Source organism: Sceloporus occidentalis, unplaced genomic scaffold, assembly GCF_023333645.1.
Source record: "Sceloporus occidentalis isolate IW3139 unplaced genomic scaffold, rSceOcc1.0.p SCAF_6, whole genome shotgun sequence".
NCBI classification, from domain to species: Eukaryota; Metazoa; Chordata; class Lepidosauria; order Squamata; family Phrynosomatidae; genus Sceloporus; species Sceloporus occidentalis.
In genome coordinates this window covers 113708773-113718403 of record NW_028316986.1, presented here as the reverse complement: position 1 = coordinate 113718403, position 9631 = coordinate 113708773, and the positions used below count along the sequence as shown (strand labels likewise).

Here is a 9631-nt window from a genome sequence, read left to right as displayed (position 1 = left end):
TTCTATAAGCAGATATTTAACAACTGTTTAGCAGTTTTCCTCTCTATATAGCCCTCTATATTTTTATTATTATTATTATTATTTCTTGCAGTGTGTGCTTTGGAGAACCTTAACTCACTAGACACAATGGGCACAGTGGTGGTGGTCCCCAGGTTGTGCTCTTTGGACTTCAGCTCCCAGAATCCCACGCTATTGGCCAACGTGGCTGAGGCTTCTGGGAGTTGAAGTCCAAAACAAAAAAATCTCTTAAAGGTCTAAGTGTGGAGCAGGGGTCCCCCAAAGTCAAGAGGAGAAGGCCTAGGGGGCCAAATGGAGGAGGGAGGCTGGTGGTTGTTGTTGGAGGGAAGGAGCAGTCCTGTTTCCCCCTAAGAGGCTCCTCCTCCTCCTCCTCCTCCTCTTCGCAGGTGCCTCTTGGAGGCCTCCTCTCCCTCCACTGCCAAGGATGCGGCTGTGCTCCTGCGCATTGGAGGGGAGAAGAAGAAGAAGAAGGAGAAGAAGAAGGCAACCTGGGTTGCTGCTGCTTCTGGGGCGGAGGCTGGAGGGAACAAGGAAGAGCTGGGACATCCACCAAGGGGCCCAAAGGACCAGCCAGAGCCTGCCCCTGCGCCTCTTTCCCTGCTGAAAAAGGGGGGTGAGTGGATGCTTGTGGGTCTCTCTATGAATGCATTTGCTTCTGTGTGTGTGTCTGGGATTATTAGGCACCCTTTAAGCTTGTCTGCTGCAAACTAATCCGCAGCAGCAGCAGCAGCAGGAAGAAGAAGAAGAGCTGGCTAATTAAGCATTCTGGGCATTTTTAAAATATCATATGTCTTCACAATTCCTTTTGATTACTACTACCAATAATAATAATAAATAATTTTTATTTCTTTATATCCCGCCTTTCCCAACGGATCCAGGCGGGTTACAATAACACAAAAGTAACACTTATGGCAAGCCGAAGCTATTATATAGAAAGGTGTCTTCAAAGAGTTTGATTTTTTGGGGGGGTGAGTTGGGGTTTTTTTGGTGTGTGTTTTTTGTGGGTTGTTTTGCCCTCCCCTGAGGCTGAGAGACTGTGGCTGAGCTGAGACTTGAACCCAGGTCTCTACTGCACTGTATGTTCCATTGGTTCTCATAACAGTAGAATGAAAAGCAGTTAAAATGGTGTCCCTTATATTTGTTGTTGTTGTTGGTGGTGTGTGTCTTCATGTCATTTCCCACTTATGGCAAATAGGATATCCTTGGTAAGGTTTGTTCAGAGGTAGGTTTGTGCCATTGAACGTCCCTCTTGAGGCTGAGAAAGTGTGGCTCTCCCAAGGTCGCCCAGTGGATTCGAACCCTGGTCTCCACAGAGTCGTGTAGCCCAACACTCAAACCACAACGCCACACTGGTTCTCATAATAGCAGAATAAAAAGCAGTTAAAAAGGTGTCTCTTATGTTTGTGGTTGTTGTGTCTCTCTCATGTCATTTCCCACTTATGGCAATAGAGTATCCTTGGCAAGGTTTGTCCAGAGGGAGGTTTATGCCACTGAGGCTGAGAGAGTGTGGCTTACCCAAGGTCACCCAGTGGATTCAAATACAGTACTGATTAAAATGGTGTCTTATATTTGTTGTTGTTGTGTGTCTCTCATGTCATTTCTCACTTACGGCAATGGGATAGCCTCAGCAAGATTTGTTCAGAGGGAGGTTTGTACCACTGACCATCATCCACCCCTGAGGCTGAGAGAGTGTGGTTTGCCCAAGGTTGCCCAGTGGGTGAGCTGAGACTTGAACCCTGGTCTCCACTGCACCACTCTGGCTCTGATTCAGGACATACTGCTCCTTTTTAAAAAGGAATAATAATAATAATAATTGTGTTTATTCTCTTCCCTGGCTTTTCTCAAGGAAATGGTCTTTTCTTTGGACATGTTCTCCATTTTTCTTGAACGGTCCCAGGAAGATGGAGCTGGGCAAGGAAGGAAGGGAAAGGCCTTCCTTCAAAAAGACCTTCCTTTAGAGGCGTTTAAAGTGGTTTTCATCTCTCCTCAGGAGGGCTTTCAAGGCTCCCCGGCCCTCAATGAAGAAAACCCCCTTCTCTGTTGTGTGTGGTTGCCTGGGCAACCCCAAACTGTGTGGGTTTTTTGTAGATACCCTCAGCCTTGAGTACAATAACACCCCAAATGCACCAAACTGTGTTTCTTTAATGGGACCAAGCAAAATGCATGTTGCAAAGCTCCACTGGCTTCTTATTCAGGCAAAGGTGTTTTAAAAATATCATTGCTGTTGTTGTGTGCCTTCAGGTTGTTTTTGAACTATGGCAACTCTGAGGCGATCCTATCACTGGGTTGTCTTGGCAAGATTTGTTCAGAGGGGGTTTGCCATTGTCATCCACTGAGGCTGAGAGAGTGTGACTTGTGTAAGGTTATGCGGTGGGTTTCATGGTCATGCAGAGTGGTCAAACACTCAAGCCACTAAAAAAAACAAAATACATAGGATGATGTTAATCACAAGCCTGCATTTTGTCAAGATGTAGCTGTTCGCAGTTCAGGTGTTATTGGACTTTGCTACCTGGCCAGCAGGGGTTACGCTTGGATATGTTCTCTCAGGATGTGTCCGCACTGCAGAAATAATCCAGTTTGACACCACTTTAACTGCCACGGCTTGTTGTGTGCTTTCAAGTAGTTTCTGGCTTATGGTAACCCAAAGGTGAACTTATCATGGGGTTTCCTTGGCAAGATTTGTTCAGAGGAGGTTTGCCATGGCCATCCTCTGAGGCTGGGAGAGTGTGACTTGGCCAAGGTCACCCAGTGGGTTTTCATGGCTGAGCTGGGATTTGAATTCTGGTCGGCAGAGTCATAGGCCAGCGCTCAGCTCAAACCACTACACTACACTGGCTGTTGCACTCCCTCATTTTATTTCCATGTCCTTACTCAGATGGAAATAGCACCAGTGCTATTTTTAATACCTGTGTGGAAAGGGGTGCTGGTTGTCCCCCTGAGGGAGTGAGAAAAGTAAAATTGTGCTGACTGTTGATGTTACTGCTTCTGCAGAGTTGTCCAAAGATTTTCTCTTTTGCACATTTCATAAAAGTTCTTGCTCCTCCTTTGCGTTTGGTCATCCTGATGTCCATACTCCCCAGCATCTCTCATCCACTCATTCTCTGGATGGTGAATCAACATGTAAGCAAATCCAGTTCATTCAGTGGCCCTACTCTAATTGAGACTAGCAATAGGATTTAAGTCTGTCTGTCAGGAAGGGTTTTGTTGTACCAGTTATAGAGTTTGTTGTTGACGTTTTGTGCCTTCAAGTCATTTCCTGCTCATGGCAACCTTAAGGTAAATATTTGTAGGAGTCAGGCATTTGGACTCCCCCTTTAGATAGAGTTGTTGTTGTTGTTGTTGTTGTGTGCCTTCAAGTCATTTCTATCAAGATTAGGTGTAGTTGTGCCAGGCATGGAGGTTGTTGTTGTTGTTGTTGTTGTTGTTGTTGTTGTTGTGTGCCTTCAGGTAATTTCCTACTCAGGGTATCTCTATTTTTTTGTAGGAGTCAACCCTTTGGACTCCTCTTATAAGTAGATCTGTTGTTGTTTTTGTTGTTGTTGTTGTGTGCCTTCAAGTCATTTCCTACTTCTGGCAATGCTATGACATTACACTTTCATGGGCTTTTCTGGGGCTGAGAGTGTGTGACCCACCCAAGGTCTCCACAATTTTCCATGGCTGAGCAAGGAATTGAACCCTGATCTCCAGAGTTGTAGTCCAATGCTCCAACCACACACAACATGCTGGCTCATGGTAGTTAGTACTATATCACCTTGCCACATTGCCACCCTGATCTTATGTGATTTTGAAGGGTAAGCACGGTTGAGCCTGGTTAATAGGTGGATAGGAGACCAGAAGAATACTGGGGATTTGCTGGTGGAACGAGAAGTGAATTCTGCCTAAACTCTGGAGAGTTGTTGCCTGTACTTGGTTAGATGAACCAATAGTATGACTTAATTTAAGGCAGAATTGAAAGTTATATCCATGTTAGTCTGTATCTACAGTGTAGAATCAGTATGTAGAGAGATCTTGTAGCACCTTTGAGACTAACTGAAAGAAAGAAGTTGGCAGCATGAGCTTTCATGAACAGACTAGAAAGCTGGGCCAAAGCTAACAAAATGAATTTCAACACAGAGAAATGCAAGGTACTGCACTTAGGGCGGAAAAATGAAATGCACAGATATAGGATGGGTGACACCTGGCTGAACAAGACTACATGTGAAAGGGATCTAGGAATCCAAGTAGACCACAAGTTGAACATGAGTCAACAGTGTGATGTGGCATCTAAAAAGGCCAATGCAATTTTGGGCTGCATCAATAAAAGTATAGTGTCTACATCAAGGGAAGTAATAGTGCCACTACATTCTGCTCTGGTCAGGCCCCACCTGGAATATTGTGTCCAGTTCTGGGCACCACAATTCAAAAAGGACATTGAGAAACTGGAGCATGTTCAAAGGAGAGCGACTAAAATGGTGAAGGGTCTGGAAGCCATGCCGTATGTGGAACGACTCAGGGAGCTGGGGATGTTTAACCTGGAGAAGAGAAAGTTAAGAGGTGATATGATAGTCTTTGAAGGGATGTCATTTTGAGGAGGGAGCTTACTTGTTTTCTGCTGCTCCAGAGACTAGGACCCGGAACAATGGATGCAAGCTCCAGGAAAAGAGATTCCACCTGAACATTAGAAAGAACTTCCTGACAGTAAGGGCTGTTCGATAGTGGAACAAACTTCCTTGGAGTGTAGTGGAGTCTCCTTCCCTGGAGGTCTTTAAACAGAGCCTGGATGGCCATCTGTCGGGGATGCTTTGATTTAGATTTCCTGCATGGCAGGGGAGTTGGACTGGATGGCCCTTACGGTCTCTTCCAACTCTGTAATTCTATGATTCTATGATTCTAAGTCTATTTCCTCAGATGCATTTGGAGAACCCACCCCAGATGCATCTGAGGAAGCAGACTTAAGTCTACGAAAGCTCATGCTGCCAACTTCTTTCTTCAGGTAGTCTCAAAGGTGCTAAAAGATCTTTCTACATCCTTACTGTAGGTTAAGGAAGCTTCTTTTATGTTCCTCTATAGAATTTTGGGGGGAGATGTGGTAGAAGTTGTTCATACAATGAGTTGTTTCATTGTAGAAATAAGCACATTGTGTTGTTGTAGGGAGCTTTATCTCCATAATTTACTAATATGTTGTTAAGCAGAGTTTACTTTAATATTTAACAGAGACAGAGTGGTGTAGTGGAAGAAAGGAAGATAGAGAGGAAGGCTAGAACTCTGGGAGGCCAGGATTCGAATGTCCACTCAGGCATGGAAACCCACTGGCTGACCTTGGACAAATTACACTCTCTCAGTATCAGAAGAAGGCAATGGAAAACCCCCCTCTGAACAAATCTTGCCAAGAAAACCTTTGAATTAGTTCTTTTTAGACTTGCCATAAGTTGGAAATCACTTGAAAGCCCCCAACAAACAGAACTGCTTGTATGTTGTGTTTCTAAAGACCACTTTATTTATTATATCCTTTCTTCCACTGTGCTGTACAGTGCAGTGTGTTGGCATCTTATCCAGACTTGGTTTCAGCAAGTGACCAGCTACTGAAATTTCAGATTGTGTTCTAACATTTATGCATACATTTTACATGTTTCTCTATTTTAAATATACAGCTCTTTTTTTGATGCAGGGTTGTTCCCTTTTCCTCTCTGCCTCAAACCTTGAAGTGAAATATAATTTATGGACCTTCTCTAGAGATCCAAACATTCTGTAAAAGTAATGGAATGTTATAGTTTTTATTGAAAATATGCTTTCAAAATGAAGAAGATGAGGATGACGGACCAATAAATAAGAGAATGTTCTTGTGGCCACAGATACTGTTTTTTCCATACTGATTTTGTCTTTAGTTGACAATTGATATGAGGAGAATATCTTGGTTGAGGCAAAAGTGACTCAGAGACTTCTCTGAGAAATGCTTTAGTTGTGCTCAGGAGTGCTTTCCTGTATGGCAGAGGGTTGGACTTGGATGGCTTTTGTGGTCCCTTCTAACTCTGTGATTCTGTGGTTTTTTCATCTTGAAGTTCTGACCCCACAATTTTTTCACTTCTTTTTTCCTCCTGGCAGGAGTCCTCTGCTTCCATAAATGTGCTATTCAACAGGCATAACTTTCTGCACTCTACTTCATTTCCTTAACATTTATCTTTAATGTACACAAGAGCCTTGGTGGGAAAGTATGACAATTCTGGAAAGAATTTCTAAATTATTTATTGATTTGTCTTAAGCATACAAGAACAGCTCGACTGGATCAGACCAAAGGCTTCACAGTGGCCAGCCAGAGCACCGTGAAAGTCCATATGTGAGTTCTGTTGTGTAACTTCTATCTGAGTTCCCCATCAACTGATATTGAGAGGCACAGTGCCTCTGATACTGGAGATTTAAATATGACTAGCAGACTTATCCACCAAAAAATGTATCCCATTTTAAAACCACCAAGCTATCATTACATTATGAGGTAGATAATTCTATGTGCAGTGCCAAGAAGTACTTATATTTGTCCTGAATTTTCCATCATTCAGCATCAGTGGATGGTCCTAGCTTTTATGACAGAAGGAGGCATTTTCTCCACATCTCCTTTTTCCACACTATACATAATTTTAGACACCTCTATCACGTTCCTCTTTATTTGACCTTTCTCTAAACTAATCAGTTCCTCAGATAGTTTAACCATTAATCAAAGTGGAGTTGGTACATCTGAGTAAGATTGTGTATGTGATTATACTACAGTGGTCCCTCCACATTAACTGGGGTTATGGGCCCAGGGCGCCTGTGAATGTAGAAAAAACACAAATAAAAAACACTATTTTTACCTGAGAGAACACCTCTCTAGGAATCTCCAGGTCCTCCATTGCAACTCTGTGGTCAACATCTGCCAGAGATTGATCATAGATTCATGCTGGAGGGCCTACAAATGCCTAGAGAAGTGTTTTCTCTAGGAACATCTAGGTTCTCCAGCACAACTCTATGGTTAACTTCCGGCAGCATTGCGCTGGAGGACTTAGAAATTCCTAGAGAGAACATATTAATCAAAACTGCAAATAATCAAATCCATAAAAGTCTGGTAGCCATTTGAAACTAATATGTTAACCTGCTGTTAATTTTAAAAAAAGGAGGTTAAATTGTGGCAACATAGTTGTTTTTTGACTTTATGACTGCTGATAAGAAAGATGATTCTTTCAGTTAAAGATTAGCTATTGTTTCTATTGAAGTACTTAATCTTATTCTTGCCTTTAATTTATTATTATTTCACATGCTTGCAATGGCACCTAGTTCATGTTGATTTGGAATTATGTCCCAGTTTCTATAATGAATTGTACTTCCTGTTAATTATGTTTAGTCTTGCAGCCTCATTGATTTAAGCAGACAGGTTTCAAAATACCTAAAAGGAAAAAAAAAGATTGTTCAGGAAGTATACTATAATATGCTTACTGCCATGGGCCCTACTAGCTGGCTTAAGAGCTGCCAAAGTGTGCGTTGGGAGTGCTGAGCCCCTCTGAAATGATCTGGTAAAATGACACCTATATGGTTGAGTTTCTTCAGGCATCATTAATCTGAAGTGTACTAAAGCTGCCTGTAATCAACCCTATGAACATGTATTTGGGAGTAAGCTACACTGGACACATGGGCCCTCTTTAGATGGGCCTTTGTGGGGCCCCTGTCACGTGCTAGGGGTTGGCCGAGGGTGCACCAACCATACTGGCCTCACCCCAGCACGTGACTGTGTCAAAATGGCAGTGCCCTGTACACACAGGCACCGCCATTTTGACACAATGGACAGTTATTGTCCGCACGTCCTGGCATCATTGTGATGCCGCAAGTGTGCCAATCACAAACCCGCCGCAAGAAGAACTTGCTTTTTAAGGGTTCTTTTTGCTGCGTGAGGGAGCTGCACGGTTTGTCCTCTGCAGCTCCCTCACACAGCAAAACAAGGCGTGGATAGACTGCCCTTTTTGGGCGGTCTGTATCCCGCCATGGAAAGGGCTTCTAAGGAAATCTTTGTAAGAATCCTATTTAAGAATTCAAAGCATAGCTGTGTTAGTCTAGAAAATCATTATGCAAAGGGATCTTGTAGCACCTTTGAGGCTAAATGAAAGAAAGAAGCTGGGAGCATGAGTTTTCGTAACCTTGAACCTACTTCTTCAGATGCATGCATCCTGTGAAGAAGTAGGCTCAAGTCTATGGAAAACTCATGTTATCAGCTTCTTTCTTTCAGTTACTGTAGTCTCAAAGGTGCTATCAGATCTCTTTGCATACCTATTTAAGAATGTTTGAATGCAAATGAATGAATGAAAAATAGTTTGCCCTCTCTCTGCAAACTGCAAGGAGGCAAAATTAATGATAACCCACCTGGCAGGGTTGAAACCCCAAATTAAAAACACTTTGTGTGCGTGCATGCACATGTGCTTGCGCATGTGCTTACTGCATAGTTTTCTACCTCTTTGCTTTCTCCTAGCTTGGTTTCTTTCCAGGAGCTATTGGTTGCATTTAGGAAAACACTGCCTATTCTCATCCCATTGTCAAATGAGTCCTGATGGACCGTTTCCTGTTGGTCATGCCTCTCAAGTATCATAAGGGTAAAGCAACAAACTGTGCATTGATGTCCTGGAGATTATGAGGGTATGAATGGGTTACAGTGTGAGGGCAGGACCATGTCTCATAATATTTAATTCTTCAGAATATCAGATAACAGGAAGTAGTATACTTTATAGATGAAGAATGTTAGTGAAATCTTTTACTACTGGTTAGAGCTACTCAGTGGGAAAACTGTTGTGCATCCATTCTGCTGAATTAGAATTGTGGCATGAAATTAGCCCAAGGTGACCTTTCTATGCGTGCAGAAATAGATGCATGAGTGGTTCACTGAACACTCAGATCGTCAGCTGACCCACTTGTTGAATTGAATAGTGTTTTTTTTTTAAATGTGGGTCAACTCACTGTGAGTTGCCTGGCAGTCTGGAGTCAAGGTGAAGCACACAGAAAATGAGTCTTTTGCCTCTAAATTTAGTTTAGACTGATTTCTAGTCTGATCCTAGCAGTTCAGAATGGTTGTGAGAATCAACTCCTAGACATGTATGCATCAAACATAGCTGTCATTCCCCAGGTATTATGTTAGCCAATTTGAAAGAATTCTCTGAACAAGGTTGAATGAAAGGCCTGATAAATGTCTTTTACTCTGTCTGCTAGTCTTAAAGATGCAGGTATATTAAAACTGGACACTTGCTTCCTATATCTGTTCAAGGTAGTTAATTAATATGATTTCTCAATAAGCATTCAATTTCTAGTTGTTCCTCTTTTTGTTCCTCTTTTCCTGCCACACCAGATCCTGTGGAAGATGTTCTTTTGAGATGCTTTGCAAATACATGGCACTACACTGACTTTATAAAGAAGTCATTCCACTTCCTTTCTTATACTGATTATAATATAACCTAATTTGAATAATACTGACTATCTACTAGGTGACACATTGTAATGTAATGTGTTCTTTTATTCTATATTGTGTTAAATGTAGAGACTTCCAGCTAAGATATATGTGTTATGATTTTACCAGGTTAGGATATCACTAACTGGAATTTCATTAACTGTTCCTCCACAACAGAAT

At 42.3% G+C, this 9631-nt stretch overlaps 1 protein-coding gene across 2 annotated transcripts in view; it reads left to right on the top strand.

The window, feature by feature from the left end:
- The first annotated feature begins 494 nt into the window (after positions 1-494).
- LOC149311279 (kelch-like protein 32) overlaps positions 495-9631 on the top strand; it is a 94561-nt gene continuing 85424 nt past the window's right edge. Inside the window, exon 1 of one of the 2 annotated variants that reach the window (XM_089528531.1) lies at positions 495-631. The gene's annotated coding sequence lies outside the window, so the exon portion shown is untranslated. Of the gene's footprint in view, positions 632-6272; positions 6332-9631 lie in introns of those variants that run through there. The other variant, XM_089528532.1, reaches the window with a different exon arrangement.